The sequence below is a fragment of the Sus scrofa genome, chromosome 2, assembly GCF_054392235.1.
Source record: "Sus scrofa isolate SSC_HxYL_T2T_F1_AM1 chromosome 2, Sscrofa_HxYL_maternal_Yorkshire_Landrace_v2.0, whole genome shotgun sequence".
NCBI classification, from domain to species: domain Eukaryota; kingdom Metazoa; phylum Chordata; class Mammalia; order Artiodactyla; family Suidae; genus Sus; species Sus scrofa.
Window position 1 is genome coordinate 38,740,345 of NC_139384.1, and position 25,109 is coordinate 38,765,453.

General features: G+C 34.6%; 1 long non-coding RNA gene across 6 annotated transcripts in view; it reads left to right on the top strand.

The window, feature by feature from the left end:
• LOC106509395 (uncharacterized) overlaps positions 1-25,109 on the top strand; it is a 707,614-nt gene that overhangs the window by 29,103 nt on the left and 653,402 nt on the right. For 5 of the 6 annotated variants that reach the window (XR_014837148.1, XR_014837145.1, XR_014837146.1 and 2 more), the window contains exon 3: positions 10,592-10,714. This is a non-coding gene — a long non-coding RNA (uncharacterized LOC106509395). Of the gene's footprint in view, positions 1-10,591; positions 13,227-25,109 lie in introns of those variants that run through there. The other variant, XR_014837144.1, reaches the window with a different exon arrangement.

Below are 25,109 nucleotides of genomic sequence, written 5' to 3' on the forward strand. Positions count from 1 at the left end.
AAAATAAAATTTTGCAACTAAATATATTCTTCTATCCCTCATGTGATGGTTGCAAAGGTTAAAGAAGATAATACATGCAGTCCTTAGTCAAGTGCTTGGCTCATAATCAGTGCATCAAATTGCAACTAATAATGTATATAATATAAAAATAAAGACAAAATTTTCCCAGTAATATACACTGTAAAATTAATAATCATAGGCTTTTTACATATTTACTATTGTATAAGTATACATTGAGTTTTCACTTTGAAACAGCAGCCAATGGATGCTCCCTTTTACCTTGTTTTTTTTTTTTTTTTTTTGTCTTTTTTTTTTTGCTATTTCTAGGGCCGCTCCCACGGCATATGGAGATTCCCAGGCTAGGGGTCGAATCGGAGCTGTAGCCACCAGCCTACGCCAGAGCCACAGCAACGCGGGAACCGAGCCACGTCTGCAACCTACACCACAGCTCACAGTAACGCCGGATCGTTAACCCACTGAGCAAGGGCAGGGACCGAACCCGCAACCTCATGGTTCCTCGTTGGATTCGTTAACCACTGCGCCACGATGGGAACTCCTACCTTGATTTTGCTTATAAGTTCCTACATATATTTCCTATATTTCACTTTCATTGTTTTTTTATGAATATTAATATGAGAAAATGGAAAGTATATGTTATTCTCATCACTGGGAACCAACCCATTGTCGTAGAGTACAGATATTTGCCATACGTCCAAATAGGTAAGAAGGTACAGAGCGTAAGAAAGCATCTTTCCCAATATTTTCCTCTGAAGCAATATTCTACGCAGAATGACAAATACTTAATGAACCAATTTTGTCTCCACAAAAATAGGTGTAAGTATTATTAAAAATAATATATTATAGTACATGTCCATCATATTCTTCTACCACATATGCAGTATAAAAAAACTGAGCATTATTTATAGTTCCAAGAATAGAAAAACATAGAATTCATCTCTGAAAATTTACAAGTACTGTCTTTCCTCCCATAACTTTAGTTTAAACATACATATTCTTCCCATCCCCACCCCCAATATACAAAATATTTAAACAGGGTATCAACTTTTCAAGCTGGTTTCAAGGTCTCTAATTCCATTGAATTCCCAAACAGGAGAGAAATCTTGAATTTTATGCGTATCCATGGGTTAATGCATTTTCCGACCTTTTCATGTAATTGCCCTGTGATGATTAATTTTACGTGTCAACTTGACTGGGCTAAATGATTCTCAGATAGCTTATAAAACATTGTTTTTAAGTGTATCTGAGAGGGTACTTCCAGGAGTGATTGGCCTTTGAATGCATAGAGTGAATGAAAAATGTCACTCTTACCAATATGGGTCAGCATCAGCCAACCCATTGAGGGCCCAGATGGAACAAAAAAGACAGAGGAAGGGGAAATTTGCTCTTTCTGCCTAAGCTGGAACATACGAATTCTTCTGTTTTCATACATCCATGCTTTTGATTCTTGGGCATATGGACTCAGACTGGAATTTGCACTACCTACTTCCCTGGTTCTCAGGCTTTTAGATTAAGATTGAATTATTCTACCAGATTTCCACATTCTCTACCTTGAACAGCAGACTGTGGGACTTCTCAGCCTCCATGATTGTGTAAAACAATTATATGTGCGCATATATATTATATATATATATATATAATATTTTACATAAAATTGTATGTATATACAGAACTACATAAAAGTATTGTACATAATAGTGGATGTAAATATAATATATATATTTCTCCAGTATTCTGTTGGCTCTGTTTCTCTGAAGAACCCCTAATTAATAAATTAATAGACACTCTTTTTTGTGACACTCAGAATAACTAAAATTGAAATGTGAATGTGTCCTATGTTTATTAGATAAATATATACATCTAAATACTGTTAGGCTCTTGTTGTCTATCTCCAGTAAGGTAATTTTCCCATAGATTAGAGGAATATGATTTCCATTTGTAATCACACAGCCATTTATTTTATTTCCTTTATTCACTGAACAAACAATAACCGAATGCCTATTAAATGAAAAGATGAAATTACTGAGTGGCTAAGTACACTGACTTTAGAGTCAGATTCTTTGGCTGCCAAATTTGCAATTACCTAATCCTGTGATTATGAGCAAATGCCTTTTTTCCTCTCAGTCTTAATTTTCACATCTGTAAAATGGATATAATATAATACCTACCTCATTGGATTGTAAGAGTTAAGTAAAATAATGATTTACAGATCTTATGCCAGTTTAGGTTAATAGAGTTAGGCCAACTCTATTGATACTAGTTGGTCTTGTTCTTCTCATTTTCAGTTCTTATTTCATGTTAGATATTATGCTAAGTTCTAAATGTACCCTTGATATGCAGAGATAAAGAATAATTCTTATCCTTATACCTTATAACCATCTAGGGTATAGGGCTGGACATAAATCCATAGTTGTACTGTGGTGTTGCAAATGAGAGAGGTAAACATCGGGTTTTAATGAAAAACAATGGGGTCAAGCTAAATTATACTTGAGTTGGTGGTAGTATGAGAAAAAAAAAATCATTTATTCATTCCTTTGATTCCAAATATATCACCTCTGACTTTGGAATGAACCACACTGCCTTAAAATTAAAAGCCTAAAAAATATATACTGAAAGCCTTTACATTTCTTATGATAGTATGGGGGCTCAAGGTGCACTGCCCCCAAATATGTTACAATGGTATATTGATAACTTTGAAATAAAGTTACCTAAGAAACAACCAATGCAAGAGGATTGCTGTTACACTCTTTTCTGTCTCCCTGAAAGCCGTAAATAAATCTCCCATGTTAAAGGTGAACTGCATACATCTGAAAGTAGGACATCCTTATTGACAGAGTGGGGATTTGAATGAGAATCCTATATAAATAAATCTTGTTACTTTTATTTACAACCCCAAGCCCAAACTCCACTTAGATTCTTCACTAATTGGGTACCTCAAACTTAAATTTCTTTGTCCTGTCCATTCTTCTTTGTCTAAAAAGTATAAAAGCTACCTACTTTAACACTTCTTAGAACTTACTTCTATGACATATTTGTGCATGTGAATTAAAGCATTTACTTCTATTAATTTTCTTGCGTCAGTTTTTTTATTAGTCTAGCCATAAGAGCTCAAAAATAGCAAGGCAAATCATTAATTTCAGTAAAACCAATTGTTTTGCTTTGAACATATATATTTTATATGTATGTGCATTTTATGTTTTAATTTTTAAATTTATTTTTTTGTCTTTTTGCCTTTTTTTGGGCTGCTCCTGTGGCATATGGAGGTTCCCAGGCTAGGGGTTGAATTGGAGCTGTGGCCACCGGCTTACGCCAGAGCCACAGCAACACAGAATCCGAGCTACGTCTGCGACCTACACCACAGCTCACGGCAACGCTGGATCCTTAACCCACTGAGCAAGGCCAGGGATCAAACCCACAACCTCATGGCTCCTAGTCGGATTTGTTAACCACTGCGCCATGACGGGAACTCCTGTATGTTCATTTTAATTCCCATTTATTTAACATGAGTTTTGTATTGATAATTTTGAATACTCCCATTTTTCTTTGTTGTTATTACTTTGACAGTATGTTTTTACAGGACTTGACTGTGATTTTCTGTAATGTCTTTACATTAATTTTTGATAGTGAAAGTACTTTGTAGCAAGCTAACAGAGAAAAAATATGGGCTTTAATGTTAGGCAGACGTAGACTTGAATCCTGGATCTCTTAAATTTTTTTGTTGTTGTTGGATAACAATGACCCAGTTATCCAAACTCTCAAAGCCTGTTTGTTTCTTTGTTTTTTTATCTGTAACAGGGAAATGTTGATACCTCATAGGCCTTCTGTGGATATTAAATGAAATAAAATGCAAAAAAAAATTAGTACCTCATAGATGATAAACATGTAAGATGCTTGCCATCCCAGTTTTCTTTTTCTTTCTTTCTTTCTTTTTTTTTTTTTTTTTTTTTGTTGTTGTTGTTGTCTTTTTAGGGCCCCACCCACTGCATATGGAGGTTTCTAGTCCAGGGACTGAATTGGAGCTGTAGCAGCTTGCCTATGCCACAGCCACAGCAACCCCAGATCCAAGCCTTGTCTGAGACCTACACCACAACTCATGGCAATGCCAGACCAGATCATTAACCCACTGAGCAAGGTCAGGGATCAAACCTGTGTCCCCATGAATACTAGTCAGATTTGTTTCCATTGAACCATGACAGAAACTCCTCAGTTTTCTTTTTCTTCAGTGGAAATTTACTCTATTTTGATTCGGGACCAAAATAATAGAGATCACTTTAAACTTTTCCTCATTTTCTTCTTCTATGGTCAGTTACACGTCAAAAGTATTGATATTTTCTTAAACGTGTCTATTTTTACAATAATCTTTTTTCATTGCTTTCACTGTGATTAAATTCTTTACATCCAAAACAGCAAAACTCCCTACCTTTATGCCTTATTCCTTTCGGCTTAATTTCCCACATTTATCACATTTCCCTGTGGTACCACCATCAGTTAAACTTTGTTAAACATTGCTTTTTATTATTTTCTTCTCCGATTAATGACCCTCAGTGGCTCCTTGGGTCCCATTGCTTCAGTGACAAAACCATCAGCTAACAACTTTGGCTTTGTGGTCAAAGTTATTTCCAGTTGATCCACAATATGTATTATTCTCTTGCCTTGTCAGATGGTTTTACCAGCTTTCATTCAGTTCCCATACCTTTATCTAGATTTGGCCCAAAACTTTCTTGCAGACTTTCCATCACAAATAAGAAACATAAGGAAATAAGAGGAAGGATATAATAACAGATTCCTCTTTTCTGTGATTACTTTGTTTCCTATGAATTATCATGCATATGTTGGCTATTACATTCACTCAAGTTTTTGTTCTGTTCTGAAATGACCACTCTACCTTCTGTCTTTTACTTCATTCAAAACGCACTAACCAAAATGCTAGGCTTTTTTCTGGAATCTGACAGTTTGCACTTTATAGTATGGAAATTAGCATATAACAATGACATCTAATCATTTCAGTCATCTAAATACTTTCAATCCTATATTGTTTTTAGTTTGTCCACTAACCTATGTTGGGTGGGGCTGTATAGAGAATACCTTGGACCCTTTCTCAGGCCTTGACCAGTAAACAGGCTCAGAGTTCTTATAATAATTTCCCAGTTACTTCTTACTCTGGGAATCCATCTTCTTACTCAGTCTCTTAAGGTTTATATCTCCTAAGCAGTAGCTCTTCTCCTTTTTCTTGCTGGACCTCTGAGTTGATATACTGGTCCTGGGTTTCTAAATAGCATATAATCATTCTATAAGATGATATAAACAAACAAAAATTATGAACACATGACAATTGCAAATTGTATCTATAGTGCTGTCTTTTGCATTTTAGGGCCACATCCTCAGCATATGAAGGTTCCCAAGCTAGGGGTCCAATCGGAACTACAGCTGCCAGTCACAGCCACAGCAATGCCAGATCTGAGCTGTGCCTTTGACCTACACCACAGCTCACAGCACTGCCGGATCCTTAACGCACTGAGCGAGGCCAGGTATCGAGCCTGCCACCTCATGGTTCCTATTGGATTTGTTTCTGCTGCGCTATGACAAGAACTCCTACAGTGCTGTCTTTACTTCTAAAATCTGCCCAACAAGGTAACTAGGAATCTCCCTGATCATCTGCTGTCACTTCCATCCCATAATTTGTCATGTGTGTCATAATTTGTCATGTGTGCAAATTCTTGGTTCTCATCAGTTAATAAAGCAAAGATTCCTGATTTCATGTAACTTTCATAATAGTGGAGAATTGGAGAAGGAGAGGGATCCAAACAACAGTATGACTGAGCTCACCACTCACCTTGGCAGAAATTTGAGTTTTCATCTCTGTAGTGGATCCTCTTCTCAGATAGAGATGGGGTAGAAGTCCACATTGTTATATAATGGTGTTTGTGTCTCTCAAGCATCCTAGGGATCTTTACTTAGGTGTTGTCCCAGGGATACATGGTATACATTTCTGGACATAGTAGCACTATGTCTTTTATACAGATGAGAAAACTGACAACTAGAGAGGTTTTGGAATGTGTCCAAGTTTACATTGTTATTACCAAAATAATATTGTAGCTTAAATGTAGATTGTCTAACTTTAAATCCTTTCTTTTTTTCCCATTAGAGCTCTCTGACAAAAAAACTGTTAAACTATTCATTTTATACTTATAAATTTAGCTCTATCCTTCTAACCATGTTACTCTCTTAGGATCAGCATGTGTCATGATGTTTTCCCTGTGAGAGTGATATACATACATAGCCACACATATACAGACATGAGGTGTTCAATGATATGTGTGTGGCTGGCTGTTTTTACTTAGATCTTAATGTAGGGGACTTTCTGGGACATCGAAGTTATGTTTAGGTAGAAGGTTTTAACAAGGCTTACTCTGTATTAAGAGCTAAATCTTCAATGACAGATGTTATTTCCCTGCAATTTCCTCTTCTATTAACTGGAACATTTTCATCTGCAAGCCAGTGCTCATTGATAGATACTTATATGTACAGTTGCCAATTCTGAGTGCACCAATGGGTACACTGACTTTAACTTATAGAAGTTGCCAAATGTGTTTGGTTTTGCTCAGCTTATTTTCTTCGGGTTCTGATCTGGCTCTTATGAACTCAGTAGATAGAATTACTTTGAATGTTCTCTTAAGTATTCTGCATATGTGATCTATCTGATTAAGTAGGGGCTGAATCTTTTAAAGAATCTTGGACATGTGCACACTATGTCTTGCAGATACCACTTTTCTCTCTTTAGTAAGAAAGAACAAAATCACAACCAGAAATAATTTGTATTTGCATATCTGATCTAATATGTACTTTGTGAAGGGAAGAGGAAGTGATTATAAGAGGGATACATGCAAAAAAGGGAAAAATCCTTTAAATTTTCAGTCTCCTACACTATCCAGAGTCCAAAGAAATAAATCAGGTTTTATTAACCATTTGATTTTGATATTTAACCTAATTGTAATAAGTATAGTGTATTTTCAAAACAATTTATTTTAATGATTACAGAAAATATAGTTACATGATAACAAAATGGTGCCCCAGGTAAGAACTCAGTGTGGGTAAGAGGAAAAAGGTTTTCTCTACCCTTCTGATTCTTCTGGCAGGTCTAAGAATTAAATTGACATGAGACAGATTAGCAGGAGAAAACCAAATTTAATTATCATGTACATATGGGAGTTTCATAAGAATATGGGCCCCAAGGACATGTTAGGCAATGGAAGTTTATTGACTATTTGAGAAAAGAAGGGGAGTAGGAGTTTGTGGCTTTAAAGAGAAGAAAGGATATTTTTGGGGAAATGAAAGAGAGCAAATGTTTAGTAAATAAATGTTTGCTGGGCTATACAGAGATAATGAAAGACAGGATCAAAGAGACCTTGCTGAATTTCCCCCAGTCTTTCACATATAGATCCTATTATACCTTAATTATCTATAGATATAGCTATTTTCCTGGAATAGGCCCTTTATCTAAATTCTTTTAAGCAGTTGAGAGAAGGAGGTAAAAGATTTTCTTGAGCCTTTTGTTTCTAAAAGCAATCAGGCTAAAATAACCATCAGCTCAAAAGACCCATATTTTGGGGTGGCAAATTTTTTTCCCCTGCAAATGTAAATATTTAGTTTTTAAAACATACTGATATGTACAAGTATTTAATTAACTTATACTTAGCAATCCTGTGAAGTATCTTATACAAAAATTTTCTTAAAGTTGGTCATTACAGACAGTTGTCAGGGAATAATCAAAATACAACTAAATGTTGGAATTCCCCTTGTGGCTCAGTGGGTTAGGAACCCATATCCATGAGGATGAGGGTTTGATCGCTGGCCTCACTCAGTAGGTTAAAGATCCTGTGATGTTGTGAGCTGTGGTGTAGGTCACAGATGCAGCTCAGATGCTGTATTGCTATGGCTGTGGCTGTGGCATAGAAAAAATAGGCAGCTCCTTCTGCCACAGGTGCAGACCTAAAAAGCAAAATACAAAAACAAGTGTGTGAGTTTGTATAGAATGGGGTATAATGTTTAGAGTCAGTTTTTTGTTTGTTTTTTAGGGCTGCACCAGAGGCTTATGGAGGTTCCCAGGCTAGGGGTTGAATCTGAGCTGTAGCTGCAGGCCTATGTCACAGTCACAACAACACCAGATCCCAGATGTGTCTACAACCTACACCACAGATCACAGCAATGCTGGATCCTTAACCCACTGAACGAGGGCAGGAATTGAACCTGCATCCTCATGGATACTAGTCAAATTCATTTTGGCTGAGCCACAACGGAAACTCCTAGAGTCAGTTTTGACTTAGGCTTAGAATTCTTTTTTTACCTACTATGTGTATAAATGTTGTAGAAGAGGAAAAATTATTTTTCCTGTATCCTTCGAGTTTTTCGGCTAAGGTTCCTTGTAATAAAAGACAGATTAATAGGAGAAAAACAAACAGAACTTTAATAACATGTACACCTGTATACATATTGGAGACGAGAAAAAGTGAGTAATTTTAGAAAAACACCCAAGCCATCACCTTAAGTACCATTTCCAGCTAAAGAAAAAAGAAAATGTGGGGATGGAGGCATTTAGTTGTGGGAGGTTATAGAGCAAAGCACAATAAACAAGTGTGTCATTGTTATACAGTTTTAAGTCTTTGCCTTCTGTAGTGATGAAGAGTTTCTAGTGATTTAGTCATACCTCTCCTCCTGGTGTAGAGAGAAAGATACCTTTAAAAATGGAGATTTCTTGGAGTTCCTGTCATGGTACAGTGGTTAATGAATCTGATTAGAAACCATGAGGTTCGATCCTTGGCCTCACTCAGTGGGTTGCCGTGAGCTGTGATGTATGTTGCGGGAGGGGCCCAAGAAATGGCAGAAAGACAAAAAAAAAAAAAAAAAAGATTTCTTTTATAAATGTAAAGGTCTCTTGCAAAAGGATAACTAACTTCTATATCTTTACAGAGCTTCTTCTATATCAACTATTAATTTAAAATAACTAGCTTAAGATAATCCTTATGCCAAAGAGTCATACAAATTGTGCTTCCGTTCCAAGTGGATTTGTTCAAAATGTGTTTTTGTGCCAGGATGTTTTATATTTTTCAGGAAGGAAGATAATTTATCCCATGTTTTGTCATTGAGCTAATTAATTTTGCAACATTAATGATTGCAGATTCTTTAGCTGTCAATCAATGGCCAGTCTTTATGTTCTCAGCCAATATTGAGCTCTGTTTGACACAAAAAACAATACCCTGTACAGTTTGCAAATGAAATTTTCTAGAGCACAGTTTGGTAGAATATTTTGAAATTTACATGAAGCAGCCATAGCTGTTTTAAATAAAGCTAGTGGGAAAGATTTGCCTTTATTCTTCAGAAACATCCACTTTAAGAAAATATATTCAAATATGAGAATATTGCCTCTAAAGGCATTCAGTTTATGACTTTCAATCTATGATAGTGAAGTATGTTTGTTTTTTAGTTTTATCCAACATTGGGGATATATAAACTGATGAATGATCAATGGACCCCCTTTTTGCTTTTTCGGAAAAAAATACATTCTTAAGATAAAGTGTGGATAAAGAAGGTCAGCCAAATCAAAAGTATAAAGTGGATTTGTTTCTTTTGTGTAGCTATTTCTTTAGTTGAAATCAATTTAAATGTATATAGTAAAGCTTTCCTAATATATAAAATTAAGACAGGAGTTCCCGTCGTGGCGCAGTGCTTAACGAATCCGACTAGGAACCATGAGGTTGCGGGTTCGATCCCTGCCCTTGCTCAGTGGGTTAACGATCCGGCGTTGCCGTGAGCTGTGGTGTAGGTTGCAGACGCGGCTCGGATCCCGCGTTGCTGTGGCTCTGGCGTAGGCCGGTGGCTACAGCTCTGATTCAACCCCTAGCCTGGGAACCTCCATATGCCGCGGGAGCGGCCCAAGAAATAGCAACAACAACAACAACAAAAAGACGAAAGACAAAAAAAAAAAAATAAAATAAAATAAAATTAAGACAGATAAAAAGATTTTCGTTTTTGGAAATGATTTCCATATCTAGTCTTGCAGGCAAGTAGAATTTTTTACCCTTAGATATGTCTCTTTCACATAAGTATTATTTTAGGCTGATTACTTTTAAGAAATAGCAAACAAAAAAAAGTTAGTAGAAGTTACATGAAAGGAAAATTGAAATGGATTTGGAATTGCTAGAAGAGCTCTCTAAAATGAAGTGTGGAGGCCACTGAGAAAGTGTGATTATACACATCTCAGCCCAGATGGAAACTGAAATTCGGCCACTTATTATCTTAATATAGGCATCCAGAACATCCTTCACATTGTTCCAGAAATTCAAGATAGTTATTGCACCCTTACCCTAAACAACTTGCAACAGCCTCTTAAGGATATATTTCCATTTTTGCTTCAGAATCAATCATAACTGTTACAACTTTACCAATCTTGTGGCTTTGGCCTTTATAAGCCCCTGACCCTTTCTTTTTTCCAGGACAGTCTTTCAGTTTTACCTAAATCTGTGTCTCCTGAATTGCAGTTTCTAAGACATTAAATAAAGCTCTCTGTTTTTTCTAGCCATCATACTTTTCTTCAACATTGCGTGATATCAGAAACGGAATCTTGAGTGATTTACCTCTGCCTCCATCGCAAGTAATCACCCTTCACTCTGCTGGCTCCTCATTGGCCTTGGACTATGAGGTAAGTCCTCCTTGTTCAGAACCTCCCATTTGGTTGAGGTTCTGAGCTTTTATTTGGATATCCTCTATTGTCAGCTTTATCTAGGGAAGGAATCCTTCATCTTAGTGAGTACTCAGTTATGCAGTGTTTGGTTTTTAAAGTATTGCCACTGGGCAGCTATGGTCTAGAACTCCAGCTTATTTTCTGTTTAAAACATACGCATCTTGTAAATTTTTGTTGCATTGGACGAAAATCACCTATGATGAATTTGAAACTATGTTGACCCACTTGTTTATTTGTGCACTCAATTGAAGAAAAGCTATAGAACAGGGCAATAAGAATAGGAAGCATATTTCAGTATTTGCTTTCTGTTAATGCTACCAAGGCCCAATCTTGGGAAAGAACCAGACCAGAAGTGAAGATTGTCATTTCATCTTTTAGGGGTCATGGTTCCCCATTATGGAACAGATATATATGCTTAATATTGGACTTTGAGTAAGTACCAAAGCCCCTTTTTATTGGCAACAGCTTAACCATATAAAGATGAACTTGCCTAAAAAAACCTGACATCTCATATGGGCATCATGTAATTCTTGTACTGAAATTGTTACTTCAAAAGCTAGTAATTGGTTTGGAATTCATTAGGATAGATGATATGGTATTTACTGGGTAGCCTCAAATGAAACTAATCCTTTTGTGGACCTAACCTCTGGCCTTATCTCCCTCCGGGGTGAATAAAACATTGTACCTTAGGATTTCGTTGGACTCAAGGGCAAATTTGTGCAACCTTCAACATGGCCCCTGAAAATTACCTCTTCTTAAAAAAGCAAGATGAGCTAGGTTAGTCTTTCATTGGTATGATAATTTGGCAGAATGTTTCATTTCCTCACTGGGACTAGAAGAGGTCATTACACATATATAAGCTTTAACCAAATTTACCCAACAAGTACCCAACATTCCCTAAATGACAGCCACAAGCTATACATCTTTTAAATTCTGAGGTACCTTTAATAAGGAATCCAGTCTTAAACAATCCAATGGCTTTTGATATTATTATAGCCTTCCAAGGTGGTACCTGTGCTGTAATAAAAGCTAGATGTGTTTTTGTACCAGATGAATCATCTAATGTTACCTACTTGATAAGTCATATGAAAAGGCAAATAAATGCTATGAGTGACCCCAAATCCAGTTTTGGTGACATACTAAAAGGTTAATTTGTCTCAGATGAAAATTGACTAAATTCTTTGCTTATGGCATTACTATTGATTCATGTATTATTAATTACTGCTTGTGTATTCCATAAGTTGTCAATGCTTTATATCTTTGCTGCTGTACTGTGACACTCTGCACAGGAATAATGATAGCTCAGTGCCTGAAGATGATTAATCACTCCTATAAGATTCCTCCTGATGAAGATCCATGAATTTCTGCTATTTTGAATGACAACAATGGCTCATTTCCTAGATGGCCACTTGATGCTCAAATGTGGCTATAAAAATCTCTAAACACATACCTCTCATATAATCACCTCTTTTCCTCCTTTGTGGTACATGAATCTCTGGTAATGAGCCTTCTCAGCACCAAGAAAGTAGATGCCATTGCCAAATAACCAAATGGATGGGTGTTTTCCAAAGAACAATCTCAGTTGAAAGGGGGAAATGTGAAAGGAAAATCAAAATGGAGTTGATATTGCTAAGAGAGTTCTCAAAATGGATCTGTGGGCCATTGAGGAAGTAGAACTTATGCTTGTTTCAGATTGGTTAGAATCTGAACTTTTTCTACTTATTAGCTAAGCATAAGTATCCAAAACATCTGTACCGTATTCTGAAAACTCAAGGTTCTTATAAGACCCTTACCCTAAATAACTCTTGACAGCCAAACATGATTCTTGCAAGATAGCTTTAATAAGCTGCAGCTTTTGCCTTTATAAGACACTGGCTCTTTCTCTTCCCTGGAACACACTTTTGGTTTTACCAAAATCTGTGTCCTGGATTACAGTTCTTAAGAATACTCAAATAAATATAGCCCTTTTTTAGCCTTGATATCAACTATTGTACAACAGTTACACTTTTGTAAGAGAGATTTACATGCATAAGGAAAATCTCCATTTTTAAGTGTGTCTTCCTCTCTGTACCAGGAAGAGGAGGAAGACTAAAACAGTAGAAACTCTTATGAATGTAGAAGATGTGAACTTCAATCTGCATAACAACCATACCTTTGGCTGTTGTGTTTTGCCTGACAACCTGCATGACTGGCCTTCCTCTCCCTCCATCCTCTATCTCAACATCTACTTTTGTCTTTAGCTTGAGGTGGTATTTAAGTTGATGGCTTAGCCCATTTCCTTGAGGGAATTCCTCAGCTTGCTGGGATATCTCCTATGTGTACAGGAGGTATAAATGTTATTAAACTTCTGTTCGTTGTTCTCTCGTTAATCTTTTGACCCAGTGGAACTCAGCCTAGAACCTAAAGGGTAAAGAGAAAATTGTCCCTCCCCTATAATCTATAGGAATGGCTTTGGATAAAAAAAAAGAAATCATTTTGGTTTATTTAACATTCATTGTAAATGAAGCTTTCAAATTACCCCTTACATTGTTCTTTGATATTTGTGACTTTAAAATAAACTAGGTTCTTAGTTGTGGCTATCTCATTATGTTTCCCTAAATGTGAAAGTTGAAGATTTCTTTCTAAAAAATTCTAGTGGACCAAAATATAGGAGATTGATGCTGACTTCTAGAGTCAGACCTACATGGGCTAATTTGCTTGGTTTGAGATACTCTCCAACACACTTTGGATTCAAACTTGATTTCTGGGATTAAAATCCATAATTTTAACAGCACTGTGTAGTGGATATACTTGTGGAAAGTCTTCCTCATTGTGGAAATTACTGTTGGTAAGTATTGATCTGCAAAATCATGCTTTCTTTTGTCTGAAATAAAATACACTTGGCTGACAGAAAGCATAATTAAAGTAATATTATATATACTCATGTGCTAAGATTAAGATTGAAATATCTCATAATTTAAAAAATAAAAGAAATTAGAGAGGCATCAAGACCAGTGAAAACTGCTCATGTAAATTTTTATTCAGAGGAGTTAACGTTATTATTGGAATTGGGCTGTTAATATGATTGGGATTTTTGACACCCTGTATAAAAAAAGAACACATGAATTACAGCATTCTCATTATTTAGAAAGTGGAAGCATGCCAGTTTCTAAACGAAGGTGGAAATTATCCAACACTAAATTCTGTAGGTATGCCAAATATACACTGTGGACAGAGGACAAATGGTTGAATATTAAAATTCATGTTTTACCCAGGCCAAAACTGAAGCCAAAGAGCATCATTATAGAAGGAACTTTGGGAAGCAAAGAAAACTTTGCAAATTTTCTTAGCAAAAGAAAAGTGATTATGAGTGTTGTAAGTTCTTCTGGAATTTTTTTCTTCTTGTCATATTTTGAGGTAACAAAACTGATGATCTACTATTTTTTTGTGCTTAGAAGAAGTGAAAAATTCACAAATAGTACTTTAAAAAAAAAAACACCCTCAGTCTAAATTAAATTAGCTAAAATTTACTACAATTCCAAAAAGTTATTTTTATGTTAGAAATTCAAATACACAAAGTAAATATATGAAGGTTGAAATCATGATTTAATAGCCATTATTTTACCCTGTTTTGTTGCTTATATTTTAATACATTTGCTATTAATTTTCTTAACAAAATTTAATACCTATTGTAATTATTTTACTTGATTGTTTCTCTTCTGGTTTCCACCCTTGAATCAAGTTCCAAATAGCTCCAAATTTATATTTCTCTCTTCCCTTTGTAGCCATCTTCCTTATACATAGTAGAAGCTCATCAAAAATTAGTTGAATATGAATAAATAGAGGGTATCTCTGAGCTATTACTTCCTAAAATATATTTCACTATTGAGAGAAGTGTAAATGGATGACCCAAATGATTCAGTTAATGTCATTGGCAAAATCACATGTGGTAATTAAGAGTATTTTACTAGTTTCTTCTTTAAATGACATATATATTAATATGAATTGTGATTATTCAAGACATGGTTTAGTATTACCTTCTTTCAAAATTTGTTTGCAAATATTTTTGTCTGTTTTTAATAATGGAATACATTATACAACTTTTATTTTATAGAACACACTAAATGACAGCTAATTTGTAAATGCTTACACGAATCTTGCTTTATCTAACTAGGATAAAACAATTTAAGTTTTAATTAGCCTCAGAGTAAAATAAAGCAAGTGTAACAAAGCCAGGTTGGTAGGCCTTATCCATTGTTGTTATTTATGTATCACATTTTCTGAAATTATGTCTTTATTATTTATCTTTTATTATTAATATCCATCAGATTTTCAATAAAAATTCCCATAAATCTAAATATTATAAATTATTTAATGCATTTTATTATTAAAAACTTTGTTATATCATTAAACAGATTAAATGAATGAAGGACTCATCTAGTGTTAAAATAGACCTTGTATGAACCAAAGATTTATAGCCTATGTAGTTACAAAAGAGTGTTTCCAAAGTCTCTTTGATTTAAGGTCTGGTTTTAATTGAGCCTTTAAATTATAATTCAAATAGCAACATATGAATCAAAAAGCACATTTTTATTTTTATTCATGGTATATTTTATTGTACTCATAAAAAGAAATCAAATGAATAACATTTTTCAATTTCAATACTTTATCTTAAACTAGCATCTTAGTGTCTATGAGATCATATTTTTATGTTGAGTTTCTTAGGAAGTAGAATGTTAAATGGAGATTAGTGAACAGGAATTTTATTCAGTAATGCTCTTGAGATCAACACTGGTGGAAGTAAAGTGGGGGCAGAATTGTGTGCGGAGAATAGAAATAACTCTTCAGAGTTTTGCTGAATTAAAGCAAGGGGGACAGAACTTTATATTCCCATGTCAAGCAATCACTGAACATGTACCTCCCAGCAAGGACTATGTACTTAAACAGAGCAGCACTCTTCAGTTGAGATGATTTTTAAAGTGTACTCAGCTGAAATTTGCTCAGCTACATTTCTGGCAGCTGGGACTAAAGTTGTTCCTTCCTGAAAAGGAATATGGGAAGTACATATTAGTATCTACCCTTAAAAACCCTTTGAGTCATTGAAATATACTTCTTTTATTAAGTCGTGAAAAAAACTCCTGTGCTGGGAGAAACTTGGAAGGTAAAGTTTAGGGAGATTGCGGTCCTTTTCATGTAGCTGGATTGGACACACAAATGATAATGAAGTTATCTTCTTCTACAGTATACTCAGCTAGTCTAGCACCTCTGGTGGTTTTGTGGCTTAGGTGTAACAGAGTCATCTGTTAGAGACCCAAACTACTTATCACCATGGCTTTTTTCAAGCCTTGCTTATTTCTCTTGTTATTTACCGTAAAAATTTAGCTAGGGCATAACAAAATGTATCCACATGGATCAACTGGGTGCTAATACATTTCTCCCCAGCCTGTAGCATGTAAGTATCCCTGCAACCCAGCAACTCCTTCACTGGCATAAGATTCCTGAAATGTTGAAGCTACAGCTGTAGCTTATGGTTCAATGGATGTCTTGTTTTTTTGTTTTGTTTTGTTTTTTTGTTTTTGTTTGCTTGTTTGTTTTTTTTTTCCCCTGAAAAAAGTATTTCCCTTTTGGGAAATAGGACCTTGAAAGCTACAGAAACCAGAGTTAGAGAAACAGAAAGGACGAGTTCCTCAAATAAGTCAGTGAGATTTGGAGGTAAGTTAGGTCACTCCTGCTTCCACTCTTGGTCCCTATACTGTGTATTTTATTTATTGGAGGTACAGCACTACCTAAAATTTATTGATTTAAGTTTTTTACTGAATTCCTAAGGATAGCAAATCACCCTAGCCAAATATTGACTCCAACCTAGTGCTTCAGGTGTTTTGATAATTTTTTAACATTGGCAGACTCTAGGTTGTAGAATATATGATATAAGTTGTAAATCCTCTGGTCATATGCCTACTCCTGCATACTCTTTGCTGTTTTTATATGGGTCCTGTGGTTTGATATGATGCTATATGGGATCTCATACTGATGGATCAGACATCCTCTAAGCCCTCAGTAGTTCTGGTTGATATCAAAGTCAAGCATGTATTTGGATTGTGTGTCTATCTCTATTAGACTGAATTGTAGTCTCTTCTAGGATAGAAAGGGTCAACTGAAGTCAGTTTATTATTGAGAGGTCAGTTGATTTTTCTTGGGATATCACACTTTATTAGGGACTTAGGTTCTGGTAATAGCAACAACAATAGCTAAAGGGTCCTTCATGTTAGGGATCCCGGCAATTGATCCTATGCATAGACTCCACACCTGTGACCATAGTTATTCCATAGATGTGACAGTTGATGAAAGAAATGATTGGACTTCAACAGGCCAAGTAATTTTGGCTACGTTTTTTTTAGTATCCCTTCTATCAGGATGTTCTCCACTGAACATCAACCTGTGACAAGAGATCCTCATATTTACCATGTATAATTAGGTCACCAGAAATGGGTAAAAACAACAAACACACATAAAGCCACACTATATAATATTTTCTCCATATTATTGTCATTCAAAAGAACAAAGAGTTAAATGAGAAATGAGAATAACTTTTGCTAGATGGTTTTCTTTCTATAGTCTATTTGCTAAACCTTTTATATTTATTCATTTATCTTTTCATATATGTATAAGAGCACACAAAGATCATAAATTGGATATTGATTTGGCATTTACTGTGCAGACTTTGAGGGATTTTTGTTTTTTTTTTCAACCAGCCTTAAATTAATGAGGTTTCATATCTTATGAATAGGATCTAAGTATGTCAGGAGACTGATAATTTATAGTTAACAAAATTTGCCTTTATCTATTAATAAACTGAAATTAAAAAGGAAGAAAACAAAACTAAAAAGATTTTTGCTTCAGAGTAAAGGAAAAAAATGTATTATGAAATGTATTATGAAGGTTAGAAAATCAACAACTTAAAATTTGTTTGAAATTTTTGATCATTTTCATTTAGAAAATTAATAGAAAATGTAGTGAATCCTTAAAATTTTTGGTAAGTGTTGTTAATATAAGCTTTTTCAGGTAGGTTTTTTTGGCAGTTGAATCTTCCTTTTTTTGGCATTCAAGCAAAAGCTGGAAAACCATGTACTGTTTAAAAAAGTATAAATTGTGTTTGAAGCTGCTTCTTCTGTTTTCTGTCTATATGGTTTAGAAATTGAGTTGCTGCAACTCTTTAAAATGTTACATGAATCAAAGCTGTGTGTATAGCATTTTACCTTTTAAATACTGAATATTCTAAAAAACTGGTAAATAGAGGACACAAATACAAATCACAAATACATTAGAGATTTTACGTAAGGTTTTATTTAATCATGATGAAGTGCTATAGTGTGTGTGAGGGGAGGAAGGGAAGGACTGTATGTAACACAGAATAATAAAATATGGTTCCTGTTCTCTAAAAGGTTATAGAAATGTAACAGAGAAAACATACTTTATTCTTTCACTTCTTTTATTTTTTCCTTCCCTGTCTCCATTTCTCTTTGTCTTTCCAATATTTAATATTGGACATTTAAATTTAATATTTAACGATTCTTGGTAGATTAGCATAACTGTTGACATTGCAAAATTATTTTGGATTTGGACAGAGCCTACCTTGTCTGGTTGGTGGTCCAGGTCCTTCCTTAGCCTGAGGACTGAGCTCCCCTATTGTTCTCGCAAGGGAAGCATGATATTCCTGAAGTGCTAAAGCATGCATGACCGTGACAGCTTTTGCACTGGGAAACAGATGCTATGGAAAGACAGATATTTAGAAAAAGTCAAGAGGTGAGAATATAGTGATGAAAAAATAAAGAAGATTAATTAAATGAACAGATATCCATGACCATGAATCAGAAAGTTCAGTATTTTTAAGAGGTCATTTCACTCCAAATTGGTCCAATATTTTAGATGACCGCATTCAAAATATTAGCAGTGTTTTTAGCAGAAAATGAAAGACTGATTCTATAATATATGCAGAAATATAAAGTACTTCAAACAGCCAAAAAATATTTTCTAAAAAGCTATATAAGGCTTGTAGTTAATGATATTGAAATATAATATATAGCTACAATAATTGATATCATGAGCTGATGAGGCCTTCTCATCAACCCAGGTCCCAAAGTCAACAGTGCCACAGAAATAAGAAAGAGACAAAGAAATAGAGTGGGGATCGGGGGCTACAGCCTTCAAGAGGCAATAGACACCCTCTCAGCCAACTCATGGTTTTTATTTACTATTTTCTACTTCCTTGTATGTGCAGGGGATACATCGGTATTTTACTTCAATTAGATTGGAAACAAGATATGCTGTGACAGGCATTCCTAAGCACATAATCGTAAATGTTTTAGCCCTCCCAGGCCGTAATTTGTTGTTTGCTTCAAGCCATCTATGGTCTCTCCCACAAATCCCCAAGGCTCCAGTCCTGAGAACTTCAGAGCTGATGGTTTTCCATCAGCAACATCAATGTTTCAGCAATCTAGTTTTCAAGATGCCATTCTTTGATGTTGTTCTCATTTGTTTTGACTCAAGGGTCATGAAAGAGTCATAAGATTTTGTATAGACTGACCTTCTACAGCCACTCTATGATGCCAGTCTTTTCTTTCCATTCTTTGTCATGTAGCACATCCATGCCTCCAACAATGAGCTAAAAAGTATACAAATATATAACAAAAAAGGAAGTCTTATTGACCACATATATAGGTAATTAATTTTGGCCAGAAGTACTTGCGGTTTGAGAGATTCCCCAGACCTCCTTCAGAATAATTTGTTAGATTTCATATAATTCCATAATGTTGCTATACTTAAGGTTATGGTTTATTGCAGTGAAACTATACACATTAAAATCAGCAATGGGGAAGGGTGTATAAGTCAGGGTCAATGAGAGTTCTAGGTGCAAGCTTCCTATTGTGCTCTTCCAATGGAGTCATGTAGACAGCACTTATTTCTTTCAGACTGGAGTATTGTCAAACATAGAAGCTCAACCAGGCCCTAGTGAACCAGGAATTTTATTTGGGGGCAGTGAAGTATGTATGATCTCTGAGGCTGACATTAGTCTCCAGTATCTCCAGAGGTCCAGATGATACTACATGGCCCAAGGCTCTCATTATAAAATGCATTGTCAGAGTAGACTACGAGGCATGGCCCAAGGTTCTGAGGTAAACAAAGACACTTTTATGAGGTAGGACATTCCATGAGCTTAGAGATTACTCCCCAGAAACTGGTCAAGGCCAAACTTTTTTTTTTTTTTTTTTGAAGGTTTAAAAATTTAAAAATGTTCTGTCCATGATAGAGGATAAGGGGAGGGAAAGAATGTATATATTTGTATAACTGGGTCACTTTGCTGTACAGTAGAAATTGACAGAACATTGTAAATCAACTACAATAAAACATTAAAAAAATAAATTGTGAAAAGAAAGTTGTTTTTTTAAACAAATAGTTCTAGGATAATAGATGCCATACAGAAGAAATGAACTCTGAGTTCTATCTCACAGCATACACAGAAAATAATCCCAAATCTATCTAAACATAAAATTAAAGTTAAAATTATGAAATCCTAAAAGAAAATACATAGGAATTTTTTGTGACTTTGAGGTAGGCAAATATTAAATAGCAAACAAAATTAATAATTATATAAGAAAAATTAAAACATTTCATTAAAATGATCTTCCAATGTAATTGTAAAAAAGGAAAAGGCAATCACTGATAAAAAATGCTTGCCTTATGTATATTTTACAAATTATTTGTATTCAGAATTTAGAAAATTTACAGCTCATCGAACCTAAAAAGATTAATGCACCAATAAAAAAATAAAAATTTTAATATGTATCTTGTAAAAGATGATAAATAAATAAGAAGAGTCCATGCTGTGGCACAGTGGGTTAAGAATCTGACTTAAGTGGCTCAGGTCTGCAGAGGAGTGGGTTCAATTCCTGGTCTGGCGTAGTAGAAAGATCAGTGTCACTGCAGCTGTGGCGTAGGTTGCAGCCTTGGCTTGAATTCAGTCCCTGACCTGGGGAACTTTCATATGTCGCAACTGTGGCCATAAAAATAAGAAGAAGAAGATAATGAGACATGGGGGAATGCAAATTAAAACCACATTTAAAAAGACCAACAGTACCAAAGATTAGCAGTAATAGAGACTGATTGGAATTTTTAATTTGTGAGAGTGCAAAATTTTACAACCACTGGGGAACAAAGTTTATTTATTTGAGAGTTAAACATACACTGACTCTAACCCAGAGATTCTTACCTAAAAGAAATGGAACCGTATGTATACAAAAATATTTTTAAGAAAAGATATATAACCACTTTGTATGTAACAATGTAATATTGGAAACAAATTACATTTTATATCGTTAGATGAATGGATACAAAAATTGAGGCAGGTTCATACAATAGAATATTACACTTCAATAAAGTATCATGGCCTGCAAGGACATGATTGCGTCTTAAAAACATTTTATTGAATAAAAATAGTGTCTTGAGGAAAATAAAATCAAAAGAGTACATACTGCCTGACTTTTTTTTTTTTTTTAAATGAATTTCTGGAACAGGGGACACTAGTGAATAGAAAACAGATCAGTGGTTGACTTAGTGGCTGGAGGATGAGCAGTAAAGGAGAGTTAGAGAACATTCCAAGAGATGGAAATGTTTCGCACATTGTGATGGTGATTTCTTGGGTGTACACTTTTTTTTCAAAACTCACTGAATGGCATACTTGAAATGTGTACAATATATTTTGTCTATTTTTTCAATAAAATTTATTAAAAACAAAGAATGAACAAGTGAACAGATGATGGCAAAGATGGAATCAATATAAATGAAATCACTGATTTTTTTCCTCTTAAGAAATTGTTAAATTCTTACTTGCTGTATCAGAATCTTTCTCTTTAGTACCCACTTTTATTGGAGAGTGCAGAGGTCCAGTGTATTCAGAATCAGGTATCAGAGTGAGGAATTTCTCACTCAAAACAAAAGAACATATGCAAAATCCAGAGCCTATTAACAAATACCAATATCCTCTTTTCCTTACAAAATGCAGCATAAAAAGAAAAATAAAAATGAAGGAAAGAAAGGAAAGAGTGGAGGAAGGAAAGAGGGAGTAAAACACTTTGTAAATGATTTGGAAAGCAAATACTTTGATGGATGACTGAAAGAAAAGGGAATTTAGCATTTGTAGTCAGGAATCTGGCATTGAGTTTCTTCCCAAAATGAAGTAGAAAAAGGAATTACAAATTGCTGAAATCATCCACGGCTTACTTTTATGAACTAGTGAAGAATAAGCTAACCAAACTTAGTGACCTGAGACTATAAATGATGCTTGATGGGCTTTTATAGTTTTCTCAAGTTTCTTAAATTATACACAATATTCTTAGATGGAGCAATCTTTTAAAGTAAAGCAGCTATTCCCCAATCGTTATTAATAACTCCAAACCAAAAAGACACAAAGATAAAAACATTTAAATCCATTTCAGGATTTATATAAAATATAGGCAAATGCAAGCTGATTCAAAATGCAAACATGAAATTTGGAGAAATGCTGATGCCATTAATTTTACATCATCACACTGCCATTTTAACATTCTAAAACTTCAGTCTAAAGAATAGAATGGCCAGCATTAGACTCTTGGCACCAGAAATACTATTTTCAAAAATATCAGTATTGTATATTGAGGTAATATTTTTATTGAAGATTTCAACTTAATTATGTAGACTGTTATTTGTTTTTCCCTCTGCCAAAGAATATACATTTTGAAACTGTCTATGAAGCATATCCTAAATGGCTTAATTCTAGGAAAATCATTCAGTAGAATTCTGCCTCAATTTTAAAATGATCCGAATTTTACTTGGATTTATTCAATACAATGGGAGTAAAAGTGAAATAAATAGGAAATATTTTTTAATGTAGAAAGAGAAGATGAATTGAGGGAGGAATATGTACTTGAAGTATTTAAGTTCTTGAACAATTCTTCAGGTAGTCAAACTGTGCAGGTTTTTGTTGTTTACCAGGGCAAAAAAAAAAAAAAAAAAAAAAGTAAGTTTTTCTCTTATAGCATTTTTCTAGAAGATTTATTATTTCGTATTTTACACTTAAGACCATGATCCATCTTGAGTTAATTTGGTTAATTTTATATGAGTTGTGAGATTTAGATCAAAGTTTTTTCTCCTCTTCTCCTTCCTCTTCCTCCTTCTCCTCTGTATTTTTTTAACCTATGGATGCCCAATTTCTCCAGAACATTCTACTGAAAAGACTGTCTCTACTACATTGAGTTGCTTATATTCATTTGTCGAAAATTAATGAATTGGCCTATTCCTCACATTCTGTTCCATTTTTCTACTATGTCCGTCTCTATATCTACAATATTCTCTGATCAGGTTACTGATTAGTACACTTGTATAATCATCTTTATCATCAGGAATCTCCTGGAATAAATTATGTAAGATGGTCCTTGACCTTTTTTATAGTGTTTGATAAATATTCCAGTAACTATCTGGACATCCAGATTTTCAGGAGCTATTTAATAATAAATTTAATTTCTTCAATAGATACAGGATTATTGAGGTTATCTCTTTCATCCTGGCTGAGTTTTGATAGTTTGTGGGTTTTGAAGAATTTATCCATGTCTTCTATTTGGATTTATAAGTGTGAAGTTGTTTGAGAAATGTCATTATTCTTGTAATGGCTGTAAAATTTGTTGATACCCCCTGTTTCATTACTGATATTGATGTTTTATGTCTTATACCTCTAATATTTGTCAAACTTACTAGAGGTTTATCAATTTTATTGATTTTTTTTAGAAATTAAAATATTTGAACTTTGTATCATTTATTTTCTGTTGTATTTTCTATCTTTCTTCATTTATTCTCTATTATTTATTTTCATGTTTCCTTTGTTTATTTTGCTCTTCTTATTTTCTAGCTTAACATAGGAACTTAGATTATTGATCTGAGATATTACCTCTTTTCTAACGTAAGCATTTCATTCTGTCACCTTCCCTCTAAGCCTGATTTGTCTAATTTCCACAAATTTTAATATGTTGGTTTCTATGTTCATTCAGTTATACATATTTAAAAAGAAATTCTTTTGAGGTTTCCTCTTTGATTCATGTATTATTTACTAGTGACCTACTTAATTTCCTAACATTTGGTAATTGCATTCTTGGTCTTCAGTTATCGATTTTAAGTTTAACATTATTTTGAGGGTTCCCCAATGTTATGGTTCACTAGAACTCAGAAGTCTTTATACTAATAATTAAAATCTATCAACAAAAGAATGCAAAGCTTAGTCAGTAAAGAGAGGCATAAGAAGCAAAATCTGGAGGAAATGAGGCAAAAGATTCCAAGAGCCTTCTCCCAGTAGAGCAACAGTAGAAATGCTTACTTCATCCAGCAGTAAATATGACAACACTTGGCAAGTGTTTTCTACTAGGACAGCTCCTCTGAGCCTAGGAGTCTAGGATTTTATTGGATTTTGGTCATGTATGCACATGGCTACTGAAATCATTACTAAGCTCCAGACTCCTAGAAGGAGAAAAGGCGTTTATCACAAATCAAAAGATATGAACTATTTAGGCAGTGTGATTTAAAAACCTTGAGAATGCAAAACTCTATCATGAGAATATTTCAGGAATTCAGTTCATACGAGCTAGCCAGTTAAAGGCCAATCATAAAACAAACAAACATCCCCCTCCCCCCAGAACCATCATTTAAATAAACAAGATTTGAACAACTCAATCCTATTGAGTTTATTCTTTCCTACATTGATACTATTTTGGTCAGAGAATATACTCTATGATTTTAATTGTTTTCAATATATTAAGGTCTTTTGGTCAATTTTGAGGAGTTTTCTGGTATGCGCTTCAAATGAGTATGTTTGCTGATATTGCTGGAATTATCTATGGATGTCAGCTGTGGCCTATTCGATGGAATTATGCAGTTATTTTTTAACTGCTGCAGGCCAGCTCCAACACCGGGTCTAGCAGCCAGGGTATATACATCCTGATAGGAGATGGACGGTGTCGGCGAAAGAACAGAGACAGCCTCTTTGTCCCTTCTGTCAGGGCACTGGACTGCTCAAATTTTATTGTCATAGGTGGTTAACTATATAGACAGTTTTTCACTACAGATTACATCATAGTGTTAAAAGTACATTGGTTAACTGTTGGGCTTTGTTTTTTGATCACATGGTACAGTAGCAATACGTTATGTTTTAAAATCTTTAGCCTAATTAAATTTAGTGAGTACAGTTCAAGGACAAACAGGCACAGCATATCATGTGGGAAAGAGGAGACCCGGTACAAACCATCTCATGGCCAGCCAATTCCCACTAGCTGAAGAAGTTACAAACACAAAAAAT